Consider the following 19,501-nt stretch of genomic DNA (forward strand, 5'->3'; position numbering starts at 1 on the left):
AAGTGGCATTTCCCCCAGGGGGATGGGAGGCCGAAAGACATTCTAGTAAAGGTTTATGTACCCAAATAATTTTCATTTTGGTTATCGTGGTTGTTAACAACAACCACGCTGAATAACAAAAAAGTGACATTTTTTCTCTAAATAATAAACTTAATTTTGAAAAAAGATTCTTGACAAGCGAAAAAAGTTTTACCAGTATACTTACTAAGATCAATAATATCAAAGTTAATTTCAAAGAGCTTTATGTCCATTTTTCAAAAAAAGGAAAAAATGTCTTTAGGCATTCGAAAACTTAACAATTTAACAAAAAAAAACTTTTTTTTAATTAAAATATGATATCTTATTCAGAAAAAATTAATTAAAAGCAAAAGAATAAACATGGTCATAACTTTTTCGTTTTACCCTTTATTTCATTTTACCCTGTTATACTCTATTTTTGACCTCAATGCAAAAATGATTTTAGTAACCAGATTTTATTCGTCGTTTAAAAATTGGATATTTGAGATCATTTCTCTTTTAATTAGGGTGTATTGTTTTTCTGATATTCTCAGCAAACATTATTTTAATAGAAGTGTAATATCAAGACAACTAAATTCTATGTTTGCTGTATATTTTCTCATAATGTTCATCCGCTTTTACAATTTAAATATCATTTCTAAATTCATTGTGCACAATGAATTATGCACAACGAGCCATATATAGTCATTGAACTACATGGATTATGCACAACGAGCCATATATAGTCATTGAACGAGCCATATATAGTCATTGCGTAATTCATTGTGCACAATGAATTACACAATGACGCAACTACAACACCCCTTGATCTCTAGATCACAAAGTCTGCATATCTATTCGGAAACTTCCGCATTCGCGTCGATTTTTGGTGATTCAGGTTGTCCGCAATGGGTTCTTCCGATTCTCTTGTAGGCAAATCGGCTGCGATGGGAACAGGACGGACGTCCGACATGTGTCTCGGCAATCCATTGATCTCTACCGAAACTCCTCGTCCTTCATTTGTAACTTTTCCTCTGTTCCATTCGTTAGTACATTTCGAGTCAGGTGGTTTTACAAATACTTCTTGTCCTTGAAAATAATTGTGGAGAACTTCTTCGTTGGTTTTGGCAGAAATTGTGTGTGGTTTCCACTCATAAGAAAATATAGCTTTGTAGGGGAGCGATGTTTCCTCGCCATTTTTCCTGGGAGCCCGGTTATACCAATATACCATTTTTAGCGGATCTTTGCCACTTCTAGCTGCCATTCGCTTGATAGTGCGGTGATGACGTTCAACAATTCCGTTCCCTGATGGCCTGTAAGCGCAACGAAACAGGATGGACACTCCCCATTCTGCGCATAATTCACTAACGAGTTTTGAGCGAAAGGTCTTGCTGTTGTCAAGTAGAACTTGCCATGGTGGTCCTCTTTCTCGAAATATTTCTTCTAAATGGAAACACACTGTTGTTTCTTTCTCGTTCTGTAGCTTTCTCCAAATTGCAAACTTGCTTCTTTTTCCACAGTCAATAATAGACAAATAATTCTCTGATTTATAGTGGGTTACATCGATAGCTAAACGGTGCCAACTCTTTCCAACTTCAAGATTTCCTTCTTCCCACTTTATTGGCGCAGGATCCACCGATAAACATCTTTCGCAACTTTTCACGACTGATTCAACGTCTTTTCTACTAACCTTCTCCTTCGGATATGTCTGTTTCATCAGATAAAGGGTTCGATTGACTCCAAAGTGATGAAGATTATGAAATGACTTCACATCAGGCGGTACAACATTTGCTGTCATTGCAGAATGGTTTAAATGCAGCCAGTTCTGCGGTACTCTCGTAAGAGCATCGGCTTTATTTTCTGCCAACTTTACCAGAAAAAGTTTTAATTTTATACCGCACTCCTTCACAAGGTCTTCAATTAACGACAACCGGCGACGGACAAGTGGTTCTCCAAGACCGTGTACTCGAACGGGTTTGTCACCGATAATTAAGGAGTTCAACCAGCCGGCAACAGTAACCGAATCACACTTTATGGTGATACATTCGAATCCCCATTTTGTTGCTAGATTTATTCCTTTTATCACGGCTTCTAACTCTGCAAGGTTAATGTGAGCCGTATCATCTTGTTTCCTCAACCACGAACAGTCTTCTACTATTTCCCCAGCCACTTCCAACACTATGCCAACGGCTAAGCTGCTTGCATCACACCACACTGTTGCTTCGGAAGTGTTTTTGACGTTCCATGACCCATGAACGGGATCTTCTTTTGTAAGTCTTTCATTTAAACTGTTTACTAATTTGACAATACGTTCGTCCACAAAAGAGTCCCATCCACAACTACTCGAAACCCTTTTTAGATAGCTGGACGAAGGGCGCAACCAATTTGCTATTGGAAAATGTCCTGTCAGCTGTCCGCACCAAGAAAAGATTTGCCGACGTGTCATTTTTCCTACAGGAACTTTAGGTATGTTGTCACGTTTCCAACGGACTTGGTTGCATTGTTTGTACACTCGCAATCCAAGCACACGACCGCCGACAAGTTTTTCTGGCAACTTAGAATCCAAGCCATATTTTTCCAAGAGTTCTCGAACTCTGCAACTTGACACTATGTTATTATTGACAATGATATCATCAATAAATGAGTCCGTCCCAGCCTCAACAACTTTGTCTAAGGATAATACCTTTTTTAAAATTTTAGTCATTATTCTGGGCGCCACATTCAAACCAAAACCCAATCTTGTTAGGCAGTAACGCTGCCCTTCATATTCCACGACTTGATATTTCCACAGTGCTTCGTCGACACGAATCTGCAGATACGCTTTCTTTAAATCGATTATTTCAAGATTTTCTCCCAACTTTCTCCAGTTGCGAAGTTTGGTACTGCAAACGTCGCCATCTGCAGTATGACTGGACACAAACTGATTCAGCTCCCGGTAGTCCATCACCGGACGTACTTTTAATTTGTTTCGTTGAATTACTGCCATCAACGGAATGATGCCATTACATCTCCCTTCAAATGGTTTCAGCCATTCCTGTGCTATCCATTCACTTATTTCCTTTGCATAATCACTTTTAACGTCATCAGAGATATGATAGTTTGGAATTTTGTTTGTCAAAATTGGTGGTTCTATCAGCCACTTCCAAGACACGCTCCAGCTACCATTTTTGAATTCTGCTACGAAGTCTTTATCAATCAGCTTTTGAATAGTAGGCGAGGATACTTCATTCGTTTTTTCTTGAGAGACTGCAGTAGCACTGATAGATAGTTTTTCCACATTGAAGTTTATGGTTTCGCCGTCTCTCCCAACTTGGACACCTCCAAGCCGTCGTATTGCGTCCATACCAAGTAGCATTTGATATTCGGGGACAATGTTGGCAACCAGGCATTCCAAATCGATGGTAGTGTTATTAATAGAAAGATTAACAACAATCTGGTGTTTTACTTCAATTGACTTTCCATTCATCATCACGACCTTTTGAATATGGAACTCATTTTCAGGAGTTTCTATAGAATACTCTAATGTAAGCCCATGTTCATCTTCAACAATCTGATTTTCAAGAAATAACTTCACCACTCTGGTTCGCATTAGATACACACTTTGAAGTTGAGATTTTAGTAAGATGTAAATACGTATGTTAGCACTTTCATCAATTTGAAGAACAGGTATCTCAGCATTAACACCGAATTTCAATGAAACATTTTCACATCTGATCATTTCAAAAGTTCCTCCAACAACATTGTCAAAGATACTCACCATTAAGTTTCTACAGTTTTCAACAGTAACCTTTCCAACTTTTCCACTTATATTAATTTCAAAGTCCTGACAATCTTTAATGAATACAAACAAAGAGCTTTTGTCAGATATAATATTTTCTACTCCGTTTTTTTTTCCCAACACAATGATGTTGCGGACGAGGCATCAAACCTGGCATCATCTGCATTGCACGTCCTGCCCATGGTGCATTCACTGCTTCAGACATTTCATAGATAAATAATTATGCACTTAATACACAGTGACTAAATTGTAGTATGTGTTTTTTCCGTTTCCTTGAGGAACCTTTCTTGGACCAATAGCACCAAGATTCACGCGACTAACAAAACACGATTCTATACAACGCAAGATTACCAAACTTCTTGCTTTTTCAGCGATCTGGTGCAGCGACATTGTTGATATCGAGAGTGCTGTTTGGAGTTGTTTTCTTGCTTCGTCAGGTAATCCGAGAATAAATGCGCACCTTATCCACTCTTCGCTTACGTGAGACGATATTAGCTTGCTCAGCCTTGTTAATTCTGCGAGATATACGTCAACGGACTCGTTTTCCTTAAGACGACGATTTACGAACTCTTCGTATGCTGTTAGCGGAGAAGCAGAGAAGGCAGTAGTCAGTGCATTTTTCACTTCATTGTAGTCTTCTTTTATCTCATCACTGAGTCCTTGATAAACGGCAAACGCCCCGCCAGAAAGAAATAAGGGGAGCACCACATTCAGCTCGTCAACTTTTTGAAGTTTTACTACCAGTACCAACTTCTGTATCCATTCTGAAAATTCACCCGAACCATCGTACTGCGACACCAAATCCGCGAACTTTATAACAATGCTCATTGCCGAAATAGCTTGTAATATCAAGACAACTAAATTCTATGTTTGCTGTATATTTTCTCATAATGTTCATCCGCTTTTACAATTTAAATATCATTTCTAAATTCATTGTGCACAATGAATTATGCACAACGAGCCATATATAGTCATTGAACTACAAATTCATTGTGCACAATGAATTACACAATGACGCAACTACAAGAAGGTTTTAGTTTATTTAATCCCCCTATTCATAACTGTAACCATGGTTATGGCAACGAAATCATTTTCAAACGATATGTATATTTTAAGCTTTTCGAATGTCAAACCAATGCAATTTTCAGCTGGCAAAGTATTGATTAAGCAGATGAGATCTACATTTCAAAATTTGCCAGGAGAATATGAGTGTGCGTTTATGAGATATTTGTGATTTTTAGTTGAAGTTCACTCATCAATGGTGAGGTTGCATTTTCCACCACTCGCTTGATGTATATTTATATGGGCATACTTTAGCTATAAGGTTATGAATTATAAATGATATACTTTTAGCTTTAAGGTTATGAGTTATAAAGATATAGGCTACTTTACTTTTTTGACTTTAGTAATTTTTGTCCGAATTCAGTGCTTAGATACTTTTAGCACCAAAATTCAACACTGGAATTAAGTATTATTTCCATAAAGTTTTTGTTTTTGGCCGTATTTGTAGCAGTTAGTTGGTTTTTCACTAACAGGATGACGTTTCTAATACTATGTTTTTTATTTTTTACAATGTTTTATTATAAGTTATTATGACAAAGCAATAAAACAAAAACTAAATATTTTTATATCAAGTAATTTAAATTCTGAATACAAATAATAAGTAAAAAACAACTACTTAACAACTTCAGTGTCACTTCCTCAGGAACTGTGTATTTCCCCTATGATGCTATTAAAAAATGTGGCTTCAGCTGGAGTATTTACATGATTTAGGTTCTCTTATGTCATTAGCTTTTGCAGTTTTTATAGGCAACAAATTGGCATACGCTCTATTTCGCTTGATGGACTAATGGGTAGGCAGTTTTTGTTCAAATGTTAGCACTAAAAATAGTCAGATATTTTTGAGTTTCCACTGAGGTGTTCCTTAGCCCTTTTAAACTTTGCCCCTCTGAATTCACTGCTGCTAGTGATGGGTTTTAAGAAGGGGTCAAATGTTTTTTTAAAGTCTAGGATTTCAACAACAGGAGTCTTATAATCCGTTAAGCTGTCCGTAAGGGGATGTTCAACATTGAAAGGAATTGATAGATCTGCCCCTTTATTGAAGGAAACCGACTGGGAAAATAAAATGACTTTTTTTTGCTTTTCAGTCCGTCCAAAATCCTGATCACATTACATTTGACTGTCCTGAAGGTGGATAGTTATCCTAGAAGTGGATAGCTGAATTACACTGTTGTCACAAAGGGACTTCTGTTTACAATCCTCAGCTGGTATCAAAAAACATTCCGCAAGATGCAGTAATTCGTAAATAAGGTAAGCTTTGATATGGAATTATGAAGTGCAGAAGTAAAATGATCTAGACAAGAGTTCACCTCATTAGGGTCTTTGGCAGCAAAATGTTTTGCATACATATACATTTTTGCTGAATTATTTACAGTGTCATTAATACATAAATAATGTATCCAGAGTTATCTTTTATAGTACCCTAGTCAAAAGCCAGTTAAAGGCAGTGAAAATTAAATAAATCAGTTTTCCTAATGTGAAGCCTGTGCTGTGTTTTCAGGTCTTTGAATAAAACATTTTTATTTGTTCACAACAAGAATTAAAGGCTGAGAAATTTCGTCATGAAATTCATGCTAAATTTGTCATGAAGCATGACAAATAATTTATATTTGTCTTGTGATTAAAATGTATAAAAGGATAAATATAAGGATAAATATAAATTGGCATTAACAAAAACAAAAGTTGTTTGTCTTTAATTATCCTAGTTAATAAAACTTTTAATTTACTATATTCATAAATTTATATTCAGGGTCATTCTGCTGAAGTTATTAAAATAATTTATAAAATAAAAAAATAAGACTATTGCAACAGCAAAAAATAGATAGCTTTTATTTTTATTTTGTTTTTATAATTATATATATAATTATATATAATTATATATAATTATATATATAATTATATATAATTATATATATAATTATATATAACTATATATAATTATATATATAATTATATATAATTATATATATCATATATATTATATATATTAAATATATTAAATTATAATACATTACATTCCACATAACAGTATAATATAGAATAGTAACAGAATCATTAAGACACATTTTTTGACACTAACTTTCAATTTGGTCATAACTTTGTCTATTTTTTTATATATTGACAAAAATTTCCGCATTTTACTTAAACAGTGCCCTTTAAATGTGTTTAGTTTCTATACTTTAAATGCAACATTCAATGTGGTCTATTAACATGAAATTCTTTATTTCATTACTTACTTTCATTACAGAACTTATTTTGTAAGAAATTCTTAATTACATTTGTTGAGTGAGAGACAGACTGCTATTTTTAAAATAAAGTTCTTTTTTAGAGGTTCGCTTTAATTTTATACTTGTTATACAGCTAGTGAATCTTTGAGAATCTTCATGAGTGGATTTCTTTCTAGATAAGTTGTCAAATAATGATTGAAGTGTTTGAAGGGTTACTTCTATGGCTTGCTTACTAAAAAGCCGATGAAGTGATTTGCGTTGTTCGATGAAATATTTAGCATGATAAAACAACACAAGAAACTTGGTGGTTGCACTGCAGTTTAAAATAGATATTTAAAGCTTAATAACTTTTTCAGAATAATCAGCATCTAGTTCAAATGTAAAACATTTGACAGGTAATCGAACTTCCGTAGGATATAAATGATCCCAAAAACAAACATTGAATTTGACTTCAAAGGTATAAACTTTGACAACATTTATTGACTGACGCTATTTGATCTCTAAAATATGAACTCAGTGTAATGTAGAGAGAAGACAGATACCTCTCTGTATTTTTCTAAACACCTTGAGGTACTATGTAAAGATGGCTGACAATACAGTAGAAGGGGAATGATCCAGCTCAAGCGGAGGAATGATGTCCATGATGAGTGTTTTATTTTATCAATAGACAATTAGGTCTTGAACAAAATTGCCAGCCAGTTTGGTTTTGGAATAGACAATATCTAATCTCTTAACGGTTTTGAATCGTATCTTAAAGGTACCCAAAGTTTCTAATATCCCAAAGTTTTTAAAGATTAATTTGAATCAATGGTACATAAGGTACAATATTGTGAGCTTGCATGAGTCTGGAGTCCTAACAGAACATTTAACACTTTTAGATCACAGCCAGAAAAAAGCTTCAAAACATCAGCATCAATAAATGACCAATAAGTGTAAGGGTTTTCTTAGAAGCTTCAAAAGAAAAATTCTTTTTTTAAAGTATAATATAGTTTTAGATTAAAACATGCAACAAGAAAACGTTACAAAATTTATTGCAACAGAACTTTTCAATTTTTTAACGATTTTACTCCTATTGAGAGTAGGAGAATATCAAATTGTTGCTCATGAACTCTTACCTCGTGTGGCATTTTGATCAGAAGCCTGAAAACTCCGTAGGAAAGAGTGAATCAATGAAGACATAAATGGCAGGTGTGAAACAAAATTTACAATGACAACAAACTTAAAATTTTGAAATATATGTACACAGCTCTTGTCCAGTATATTACTGTAATTGATACAATTTAATTTTTAATGGCCATAAACTTTAATTTAGAATAATTCATGAGTGGATTAGGAGTAGAAGAAGAAGATGCTTGAAATTTTATACATATACAAATATATAACCATTTGAGAAAAAGATACAAAATTTCATTGATATACTAATTACCATATATATTTTAGAGTTGTTTATAAAAGTCCAAAATTTTAACAAGAGCATTTAATCGTGTCGACAGGAGAAAAAATTAAGTATCTTATAATTAGTGGTAAAAACCTCGCTTCACTAGACGGAATTATAATTAGGATTTTAGCATCTTGTTTGCATGTTTTTAAGCTAACAATATGTTCAATGTAGCATGTATACGAAGTACATACCATACTATAAAATGTATAAAAATTTATTGGAATTTAGATTCAGAAAATAAGTATAAATATTATTTATTATGATTTTACAATAAAAAGATCGGGAAATTAAAAGAAAAATTAATTTCCTGATCAAAAACATCAGAAATTTATTCTAAACGTTTGAAGAGTTGAATAAGGTGACTTGAATTCAAAACGATTTTTTCATGTAACCTCAGCGTTTCAATTGAGTCTGAGAACACTTTCTTTAGTCTTTCAGTAACGTTTGCTAGAACGTCGAAAGAATTTTCTAGATTGTTTGAGAAATCTGTTTTAACAGTCTTAGCACTTTCTCTTACACAACTATCTTCGCCGAAATAAATTAAGTTTCTTAGCGAACCATTTATTTTCATTATTTCTTCTGGCAACTCAAGGTCGAATACGGTTTTGTGTTTTAATGTTAGCAAATGATTATTGTAGAAATATGACATTAACCATTTCTTGTTATAATCTTTATTATATTGTTGTTGTTTATATTTACTGTTATTTCATCTTTAGAAACTAACATTGTTTAAGATAATATATATGATCTGGAACAACGACTAACTTTTGTTTATGTTAGTTTCTTCAGTATCCAAGTATCCAGTATTAACGTATGAACAAAAAAGCAGGACTTTGCTAACCTTTTCTCTTTCATAATATGTCCACAATACGCTTACCTTGCCAGGCTCCAGGATGCAAAGTCATCATTGAAGGCCCCAGCGAAGCAATTGCTATTGCACTATTTAACAGCCACCAACTTCACCATCCTCCAAACTCAATTGACATTCATTCAGCCTTCTCAAAGCACAAGGCACCGAAAATGGATCGTCCTCACATTGGCCAGGACATATCTGAAGAAGAGTGGGCAAATTTTATTAGCCGCTGGACATTGTTCAAGAGATGTACAGACATTAGACAAGAGGAGATGACAGCACAGCTGTTTCAGTGCTGTGAAGACGACCTCGGCAACCAACTCCTGAAAGAAAACCCTAAGATAATCAACGAAAACGATGAAACATTTCTTAAAGCAATGAAGAGACTGGCTGTTATCCCAGTAGCCATTAGTATCAGAAGGGCAGAACTCCTCCAAATGAGACAGGGACACAACGAAAATATTCGGTCATTCTACGCAAAAATGAAGGGTAAGGCTGCTACTTGCAACTACATTGTACAATGCCACTGCCACCCACAAACAACAGTTGATTTTACCGATGCTATCATACGAGATATTGTTGTTGCCGGACTATCAGATGTTGACATCCGTAAAGATGTACTTGGATGGGTCTCCCTTGACACAGCCTCAATCGCAGATATCATTGCTTTTATCGAGGGTAAGGAGATGGCACGAAATGCACTAGGCTGTAGTTTAACAACAGCAAGTGTATCAACTTTCAGGAAACAAAACAAGAGCAATACACACGGTATTAAAGATACTAATGTCACAGCCATATGCCCAGATTGCTCAAAATCTTATAGAATATTTACCGAATCAGCTAGAGGATGGAATACAAAACCTCACAAGTTATGTCAAGACTGCTGGAAGAAGCTTAGATCTCGCAATTCTAAAATGAACAACAGAATCATCCCAAACGATATGAAATTAAATGCCTCTAAAGATGCTGAGGCCAGCGGACTTGTGTTAAAGTTAAGTGCAATGAAGCATTCAAAAACAAAGTCTCTATTGATGCCCAACGTAAAGCCACACTCCACAGAAATAACTCATCACATATTTACCCACGATGGATGGGCCGCAGCTCAATCATTGGTTCATCCTACAATTCAGCTGCGTATGACCACCAAAAAATCAGACTATGATGCATTTGGTATCCCATTCCCTTCCATCACACCGAAATATCTACAAGTTATCACAGATACCGGTGCACAGTCCTGCTTATGGTCCAGGAAAGGGTTTGAGAGTACAGGTTTTAAAGCACAAAATTTAATACCTGTGAAATATAGCATGTCTGCTGCTAACAAAACCCAATTCCGTATTGAAGGTGCAGTTCTTGTACGTCTTGAAGGACAACGAACTAATGGCAACAAAATCGAATGCGCTGTAATGGTTTATATCAGTCCAGATGCAAGCGGATTCTACTTATCTAAAGAGGCAATGACCCAACTGGGTATCATCTCTAAAGACTTTCCAGAGATTGGTAGTGCCCTCCATGGAGCTATTTACTCAGACCCTCAGACTAAAGTAACTAAAACATTGAGCGAAAGCAGCCCAAACCATGCATGCGAGTGCCCCAAAAGAAGCCTTCCACCAAGTGCACCCACTAAACTCCCTTTTGATTGCTCCCCGGGAAACAACGAACGGATGAAAACTTGGCTTCTCGAAAGATATGCTGCCTCAACATTTAACACATGCCCACACCTGATCTTACCTGACTTGGAGGGACCTCCAATTAGTATTCTAATTCAGAAAAATGTCAAACCAGTTGCAGCATTCACTCCAGCCACCATACCAATTCATTGGCAAGATCAGGTCGAGAAAGATTTACTTCGTGATGAATCTCTTGGTGTCATTGAAAAGGTACCCCTAGGAGAACCTACCACATGGTGCCACAGAATGGTCATCACAAGAAAACATGACGGCGGGCCTCGTCGCACTGTCGACCTATCCCCATTAAATAAATATTGCCACAGAGAAACCCATGCAATGAAATCACCATTCCAACTAGCTCGTTCAGTACCAAGAAATTCATGGAAAACTGTAACCGATGCATGGAATGGTTATCATAGCGTCCCGATACGCATCGAAGATAGACATCTTACCACCTTCATTACACCTTATGGACGCTATAGATACATTCGAGCTCCTCAAGGTTTCGTCTCCAGCGGGGACGGCTACAACAGGCGTTTTGACGAAATCGTAGCAGACTTTAATTGCAAACAAAGATGTGTAGATGACACCATCCATTACGACGATGAACTAGTTAAACATTGGTGGCGAACAATCGAATTCCTTGAGCTCGTTGGTAAAGCTGGAATTATATTAAACCCCCAAAAATTCCAATTTGCTCAAAGAGTAGTGGACTTTGCAGGTTTTAGAATATCTGAAGATGGAGTTGAACCACTGCCTAAATATATTGACGCAATTAGATCATTCCCAACACCATCCTCAATAACTGATATCCGATCTTGGTTCGGTTTAGTTAACCAAGTATCACATTACGCCCAACTTCGAGAAGTTATGGCCCCATTCAAAGCTCTGCTCAGCCCTAAATCAAAATTCTATTGGTCGGATGATCTTAACACTTCAATATATCAAAGGAAAAGATCATCAGCGCAATTAAAAATGGGGTCCAAATATTCGACATCACCAAGAAGACCTGCTTGAGAAGCGACTGGTCAAAATTGGGCATAGGTTATTACCTGAGCCAAAAACATTGTAAATGTGAATCAGATTCGCCAGACTGCTGTATAGACGGATGGAAAATTACTCTTGCCGGGTCCAGATTCTTGTCATCTACGGAAAAACGATACGCACCAGTTGAAGGCGAAATGCTAGGCGTGGCTTGGAGTCTAGAGCAGACTAAATATTTCACACAAGGATGTGATAACCTCTTGGTAGTAACTGACCATAAACCGCTTGTTAAATTATTAGGAGATAGGACCCTAGATGAAATCGCTAACACACGACTCTTCCGACTAAAACAGAGAACCTTGCCATGGAAATTTATCATTCAGCACCAGCCAGGAAAAACGAATCTGGTAGCGGATGCTACTTCTCGTTACCCGACAGAGAACATGAATGAAGTTAATAATTCAGCCACCTGCGATCAAAATACCGATTTTGACAACATGGAATCTCTAATAATAGCCTCAATACGAAACGACATAGATAAAATGATCGCAGTGTCTTGGGAAAGCGTCAAAGTTGAAACAGAAAAGGACACCGACTTTAAAGCATTAGTATTAGCAATAGAAAATGGTTTCCCAGATGATAAAAAGAATATTGAAAAAAGCCTTTTACCATTCTGGGAATACCGCAAAGACTTAATGGTGTCAGATGGAGTTATAATATACAACGACAGAATTGTAATCCCACCAGCCTTACGAAATGATATTTTGGATGTACTGCATTCAGCCCACCAAGGAGTGTCAGGAATGATAGCCAGAGCTCAAGCTACCGTTTTCTGGCCGGGTATCACTTACAGCATACAAAGTAAACGCGACGGCTGTTGCAGCTGTAATCGAAATGCACCGTCTAATGCACGACTACCACCTATCCAACCTCACATCCCCGTGACGCCATTTGAATGCATATTCGCTGACTATTTTGAATTTCGTGGCTGGAATTATCTGATTATTGGGGATAGACTCTCCGGGTGGACCGAAGCCTACAGAATAAAATCAGGAACATCAGAAATAAGCGCAAAAGGACTAATCATGTGCCTTCGTAAACTATTTACAACGTTTGGAGTCCCAGAAGAATTATCTACCGATGGTGGTCCTCAATTTACTTCTGGTGAAACAAAAGAGTTTTTGCATCAATGGGGTATAACTCATCGCATTTCATCAGCCCATCACCCACAATCTAATGGAAGAGCGGAACTCGCAGTAAAATCGACGAAACGTCTCCTGGAAAACAATGTGGGACCGAATGGCGATCTCAATAATAACGCTTTTGTAAGGGCAATCCTCACAATTAGAAACACGCCGGACCCTATTTGTCAGTTGTCCCCTGCTCAAGTATTATTTGGCCATCCCATTCGCGATGCAATGCCCAGGATAAAAAACAGAATCCCTATATTTGATAATGATCAATTCCTAAAAACATGGAGACACGCATGGTCAGCAAAAGAAGAAGCATTACGAACAAGATATGCAAGGACCCTTGAATCACTTCAGGAACATACACGTTCCCTCGCACCACTACATGATGGAGATAGTGTTTTCATACAAAATCAAGTAGGGAACCACCCTAAAAAATGGGATCGCAGTGGGAAAGTTGTCGAGTGTAGAGAAAATGACCAATATGTCATTAAAGTTGAAGGAACAGGTAGACTATCTGTAAGAAACAGAAAATTTTTGCAAAAGTTTCTGAACCCACTAAAGTCACACGAAACTGAAGTCGTATTGACCAGACCACTAAAAACCAGCTTTCGCCAAGAAAATCCTACCGATTCACCACAAATCACAGAATGTGTCTCAGAATCTAACAAAGTTATACCACCTGAACCGAAATCAACAATATCCGTAGTACTGTCACCACCCCCGACATCCGCACAAACAGTAACTTCATCGCCTCTACCAATAGCATCAGTGCCCCAGCCGCCATCTACACCAACGTCTCCATCAACAAACACATCGCAATTAGCAATGCCACCTCTTGTGGATACCAAGGTCGGAGATCATAAATTAAAGCGTTCAACAAGAGTACGTATCCCGAGAAAATTTTACTAACCTGAATCCGGTAAATCTCTGACGTTGGACGACTTCAAGAAATGAACCTGAAAGCTATGTTTATATTGATTGACATTTAAAAACATGGAAGGGGATGTAGAAATATGACATTAACCATTTCTTGTTATAATCTTTATTATATTGTTGTTGTTTATATTTACTGTTATTTCATCTTTAGAAACTAACATTGTTTAAGATAATATATATGATCTGGAACAACGACTAACTTTTGTTTAATTATTAATAAGATTTCTTGCGCAGCTTTCTTTAAATTCTAAAATAAATTGCCAGTAAGAAATATCGAATGGAGGGTCATTAAATTTTGAAAAGCAAAGAGGAGAACAACACTCTGTCAAATAAAGCTGGTGGATACCATTACCCGAATCACACTTAGCGATAACAGGTAACACATTTCGGCTAGAAACATATTGCGAGTCGTTTTGTAAAATTTCTACAAAGCATCGAGAAATGTCTTCTATTACTGGTATTGGCTTTACTTTGTCTATAGATGAGTTACCCATCATTTCATGTTTTATAATTTTGTCTCTATCATTGTATTCTTGTTTTAACTCTCGAAAAGCAAGTTCCAATTTAGATTCATAATTACAGGAGGGGTAAAACTGATTGAATTTATCAATATAGAATTCTGGAACAATTAGTGCTATTTGCTCCAGGTGGCTAAAAAGTTCAGGAAAAAGATTAGTGCTTTTATTCTCAGGTGATCCTGTATTTTTAAAAAACATATCAGTTTTATGGCAGGGTGGAATACCAATATGTTGATAATTTTCAGTTTGGAGTGGAAACTCAACAGATACATTGGAGTCCTGTAATTGCTCTGCATTTATTTCAAAGATATTTTCTGTATTGTTAATGCATTCTAAACACACATCAAAGCCACCAACAACCTTGCATATAGAGCAAGAGTACCGTTCACTTTTGCATTTTATAATCTGGCCACAAATATCACACTTGGCACAGCTAAGAAGAATTAATGATTTTAAACCAAAAAAAAAAGTTGATAGGGCTTTGTCTAAAGCTGTGATCTGAATCATTAAGCTACCAAGTTTTTTTTTTTGTACCAAAGATTGCTCTTTAAATTCTTCATTTTCTTTTAACTGTAAAACCTTTGTGTATAAATCAATAGTCTGAGCTATAATTATTTTTCTGCTTTTGTTCTTGAGATTTCTTCATAAAGACAATAAGTTTCATAAAAATAACTATACAAAAAGAGGTTAACAAATTCTTCCAAAACAAGATTTAATTTTAACAAGCTGTGCTGTTTATAAATAAAGGCCACAGATAAATCAAAAGAATATGAGGGCTTATCAATCAAGTGTGCTTGTAAAACTTCAATTTTTTTATTCATGGATGTTAACATAGATTTCAAAGTTTCATAAACCTTCTTCTCTAAAATAACCAAGGCCAATTCAGCAAAAAGCAATATAGACAAAGAGTAATGTTCCAATAAATTCACCCCCTCAATAAAATAATGCTTCAAATGTTTTTGTTTGATGCTATTATGCAGAACCTTTATTAAATATAAAACACAGTCCTCAGGTAGTGCTGTTTCCCACCAAGTCTGTGGCTGTTGTTCACAAACCCACAACATCACTGTTTTACAAATGTATGAGGTTAAGGATTTCATTTTACTATAGGACTTTATAAAGCGGTAAAACATCGATTTGAAAAGGAAATAAATGTAATTTTGCTTTTCAGTCCGATAGAGAGCTATCACAGTTTCTGCAGCAGAAAAAGAAAGACGCCATTCTATTTGATCATCACCTTCCGGTGAAGCCTTTGGAACAATATGAAAACCAGCTTTTTGGATTGATCTTACAACCTCTAACTTAGGCCATAACCTTTTTCTTTCAACCCAAGCACATGCAGAATTAGGCCAAAATGGAGCATAAAAACACGGAACAATATCAATCAGAATTTCAGTAGAGACATCATACTTAACACAAGAAGATAAACCTTCCTCCATCAATTTCATGGCAATTTTAACTTCAGGTTGAATAAATTCAATAAATCTTTTTTTTACAACAGTCAGATAATCACTTTCAAATTTTTTAGTTGCATAACATTGAATGTGCCAAATTTAAAGTTTCTTGTAAATTAGTTTTATCTTTTGACCATGCAGAAATAGCATAATCAAAATAAACTTTGAAATAGTAATCAGGAATCATGAAAGTCTTATTTTGAAGCATATCAAAATTATGCAGAAGAATAGCTTTAATATCCAAACATAATTTATGCAGTTCATTATTTAATTCTCGAAGTGTTGTCAATGATCTGACCCATTTCTCAAGAACACCTGTAATTGTACTTTGCTTCAACTTTGAATGATGATTAAAATCTAAAATGCATTCTTTCTCATTATAATAGGAATTTTGATCATTTAAAACCATTTCTTAAAATAGTTCATTTTTACCAAAACTTTTTTTCTTAGAGTTTATATCTTTCTTGGTCTCTGAGTAAAGATTCCTAGTTTTAACTTTTTGGTCTTCACCACCTTTTACATTCATTAGCATTTTAGTCAGTGTAGATTGCTCCCTCATATATTTTGTAAGAACTTTAATAGACCTACAATCGACTTTATTAAATTCATCAAAGTTATTGTTTAAATTACTAACTAGCTCTCTGACTAATGTTAACAACTCTTGCAGATTGACTCAAAGACCTTCTTTAGAAAGATTTTCAGTACCAAAATGGAAGAATGCTGAACAACCTTCAATAGCTTTTGATAATTTTTCACTAAAGATGCCTTGTACGCCTCTTACACTAATAGTGTTAAGTGGAATGCCTGTAGTTGGTTGATTATGTATAAAGAGTTCTTTCAATGCTAAACCAGAAAAATATTGTTTGTACTGGACTGGATTATTGGGAGTATATGCTAAGTTTGCAACAAGTTTTTCTTTTGTTTTTTGTGGTAATTTAAAACAAATATTTACATCATCAGCCAAGTTGTTGTTAATAACATAGTGAAAAAATGCTTTATTTTTATCTAAAAGTTCATAGCAAACTTCAAACTGTGCTTGGGTCAATGTTCCAATGACAATATTAAGATCTATTTCAATCTCTATAAGATTTTTCAATGTCGAATTGGCTAATCGAGCCAATGAACTACCCTCCATTGAACTGCCTGTGGTTAAAAAATATGAAACAATATTAATGCAAAAAAATCTCACTTTGTGATTAAAATTTTCACTGTAATTTAAATTTTTTTTAACTAAAAATGAAATAACTCTAAAAAAATGAGAATAATTTAGAATTAACTAGTATTATGTAAAGAAAAGTGACTTAAAAGGATATTTCATATCTAGATTATCAATTTAAGGTATTTAGCTTATAGTAATAGCCTAATAATTTAAGTGAATGAAGTTCTGTTAAAATGATTAAATAAATAATGGTTTGTATCTATATGTAGGAAGAATGTCATCACCTTGTAACAAAATAGGAATACATTTTAGAAAAATTGTTTTGTTAAGTATTGATATCCATTTATTCTTTACTTCATCAAAAACATCAACAACACCATTGTATAAGGTTTTTCTATTTAAATAAACTTCTTTTGTTTCAGAAGGTGGAACCCTGTCACTGATCAAACCTTAAAAAACAAAAGAAAGAATTTTTAACTTTGTGTGATCAGAATTATATTAAATGAAACTAATTATAATTCATCATAACAAAACCCCATTTTATTATACAATATTTTATTTTAACATATAAATTTACAGTTAATTTCACTCACAGAGCAAATATTCCCTAAATTTACAATCATAAGCACAAATTTCTTTCATCATCATTGAATGATTTACCATTTTCACTTTTCTAACAAGTAAATTTGTATTACAAAAACATTAAAAACTTCAAAGTTTTTATACAATCTTAAGAAAATGTTTATTCATATCGTTAGCTTTTTTGAGCAGAATAAACAGTATTTGAGTATGGCAGCTTAATCTGCATTTTCTCTGTTTCTTGATGCTATATGATTAGATGTGCCGCAATCATCTTTAGTCATTCTCACATGAACCATTACATTGTGACGTTTGATCGGAAATGGAACTTTCCTTAATAGAAGAATGGAGAGGAAAGATGCGGACTGGTGGCTGAGCACTTTGCCTCTGAGTCCGACTTATATTGACAATATGAATCTCTCGTCAAACTATTTAGGAGGAAACGCATAATATATTATTATTTTTATAATTCTTTCTCTAGTTAATCTTTTTTTTACGCTAATTTTTTAAATATTTATTGCTTCCTTAGTTACCGTTTTTTATTTTGGTTAGTAAAGATTTTTTTATATGACATTTTTTGGGGTATCAGCACTGAGCGGAATATCCAAACTAAAGTGTTTTTTCTTTTTATTGAAATTTTAAACATGTATCCACATGCAATATTTAACATGGGTTGTAGAAATCAGATTTCTTAAAAAGCTTGTTTTTTAGGTATTATCATCTAAATAAATATCATAATAAATCTTAACTAATCACAATATTTCTTAAAATACATAAATATCGATATATATCTTAACTGAGTTTTATGATAGAAGCAAGATAAAAGAGGTATATCTTGGGAACTAGCAAAGAAGACTCCAAGATTCAGTAAGAAGATTGGGACTATAATGAAAAAATACCATCGTAGAGGAGAATGATCCGAAACATACCGCGGAGATCATTAAAAATTGTTATAAGAAAAATAAGATTAACTGAATTGACTGGCCACCTCAATATCCTGAATTAAATCCCATCGAAAATCTTTATGCAAGCCATCTGAAAATACCCTCAAAATATAAAGATTACCTCAAAAGGAGATTATCAGAATTCGAGGACAACATTAGTCCTGAAGTCATTCAGAATTTTGTAAATTCGATGAATAATCAAATTTTTTATGTAATAGTAGATAAGGGTGGCTTAATAAACTAATAATGATAAATTATTTCATTAAAATATCTCAATAAAGTTTTACTTTTTGTTTTAATCAAATATTCAACTTACAAATATAAAATTGTATGAATTATTTTACTGTTTATAACTTAGTTACTATTAGTATATAAATAATTTATGGACTTAACTTATAATAAAATTGTCTTTAGTAGCGTGTCATTTAATACTCAACCAAATGACAAAATTTTAATATCATTCAATTATTTGCAAAGTTGTTAACACAAGTGAACGCATCCTGACCGTATAATTAGTTTAGGATAGATACTATAATTGATATACTAAACAGGTTTACTGAAAGATACAAGATAATTGAAGAAGGGCTGTGGAGTCGGAGTCGGAGTCGTGGAGTCGGAGTCGGAGTCGGAGCTCATTTTTGCTGGAGTCGGAGTCGGAGTCGGAAAAATTGTACCGACTCCGACTCCGGTTTAAAAAAAATCTTTCAA

At 34.6% G+C, this 19,501-nt stretch overlaps 3 protein-coding genes and 3 pseudogenes across 6 annotated transcripts in view; 1 reads left to right on the top strand and 5 right to left on the bottom strand.

Annotated features, from left to right (window-relative positions):
• The window catches only part of LOC145186651 (mannosyl-oligosaccharide glucosidase-like), a 405,622-nt gene extending 401,578 nt beyond the window's left edge, over positions 1 to 4,044 (bottom strand). Inside the window, exon 1 of the mRNA XM_090094894.1 lies at positions 4,004 to 4,044. The gene's annotated coding sequence lies outside the window, so the exon portion shown is untranslated. The remainder of the gene's footprint in view (positions 1 to 4,003) is intronic.
• Positions 1 to 4,044, bottom strand: part of LOC149884515 (dynein axonemal assembly factor 4-like) — a 381,661-nt gene extending 377,617 nt beyond the window's left edge. The window contains exon 1 of the mRNA XM_090094903.1: positions 4,004 to 4,044. The gene's annotated coding sequence lies outside the window, so the exon portion shown is untranslated. The remainder of the gene's footprint in view (positions 1 to 4,003) is intronic.
• Positions 1 to 4,044, bottom strand: part of LOC145186554 (uncharacterized) — a 246,865-nt gene extending 242,821 nt beyond the window's left edge. For both annotated transcript variants that reach the window (XR_016454712.1, XM_090094906.1), the window contains exon 1: positions 4,003 to 4,044. The gene's annotated coding sequence lies outside the window, so the exon portion shown is untranslated. The remainder of the gene's footprint in view (positions 1 to 4,002) is intronic.
• On the bottom strand, positions 710 to 3,980 carry LOC149884539 (uncharacterized; annotated as a pseudogene).
• Positions 4,045 to 4,919: 875 nt separating the features above from the next.
• Positions 4,920 to 14,331, top strand: LOC149884540 (uncharacterized; annotated as a pseudogene). Its single transcript, XR_016455116.1, has 3 exons — positions 4,920 to 5,099; positions 5,923 to 6,085; positions 7,239 to 14,331. The product of XR_016455116.1 is annotated as an uncharacterized LOC149884540 (transcript).
• On the bottom strand, positions 14,230 to 18,092 carry LOC145186764 (uncharacterized; annotated as a pseudogene). The gene is made up of 3 exons (XR_016455117.1): positions 17,864 to 18,092; positions 17,555 to 17,719; positions 14,230 to 17,254 (listed from the first exon to the last, which is right to left on the bottom strand). The product of XR_016455117.1 is annotated as an uncharacterized LOC145186764 (transcript).
• Positions 18,093 to 19,501: the final 1,409 nt, after the last annotated feature.

This window comes from Hydra viridissima, unplaced genomic scaffold (genome assembly GCF_058129835.1).
Source record: "Hydra viridissima isolate aposymbiotic clone 2 unplaced genomic scaffold, HvirCarnegie_v1 scaffold_8, whole genome shotgun sequence".
Classification (NCBI taxonomy): Eukaryota; Metazoa; Cnidaria; class Hydrozoa; order Anthoathecata; family Hydridae; genus Hydra; species Hydra viridissima.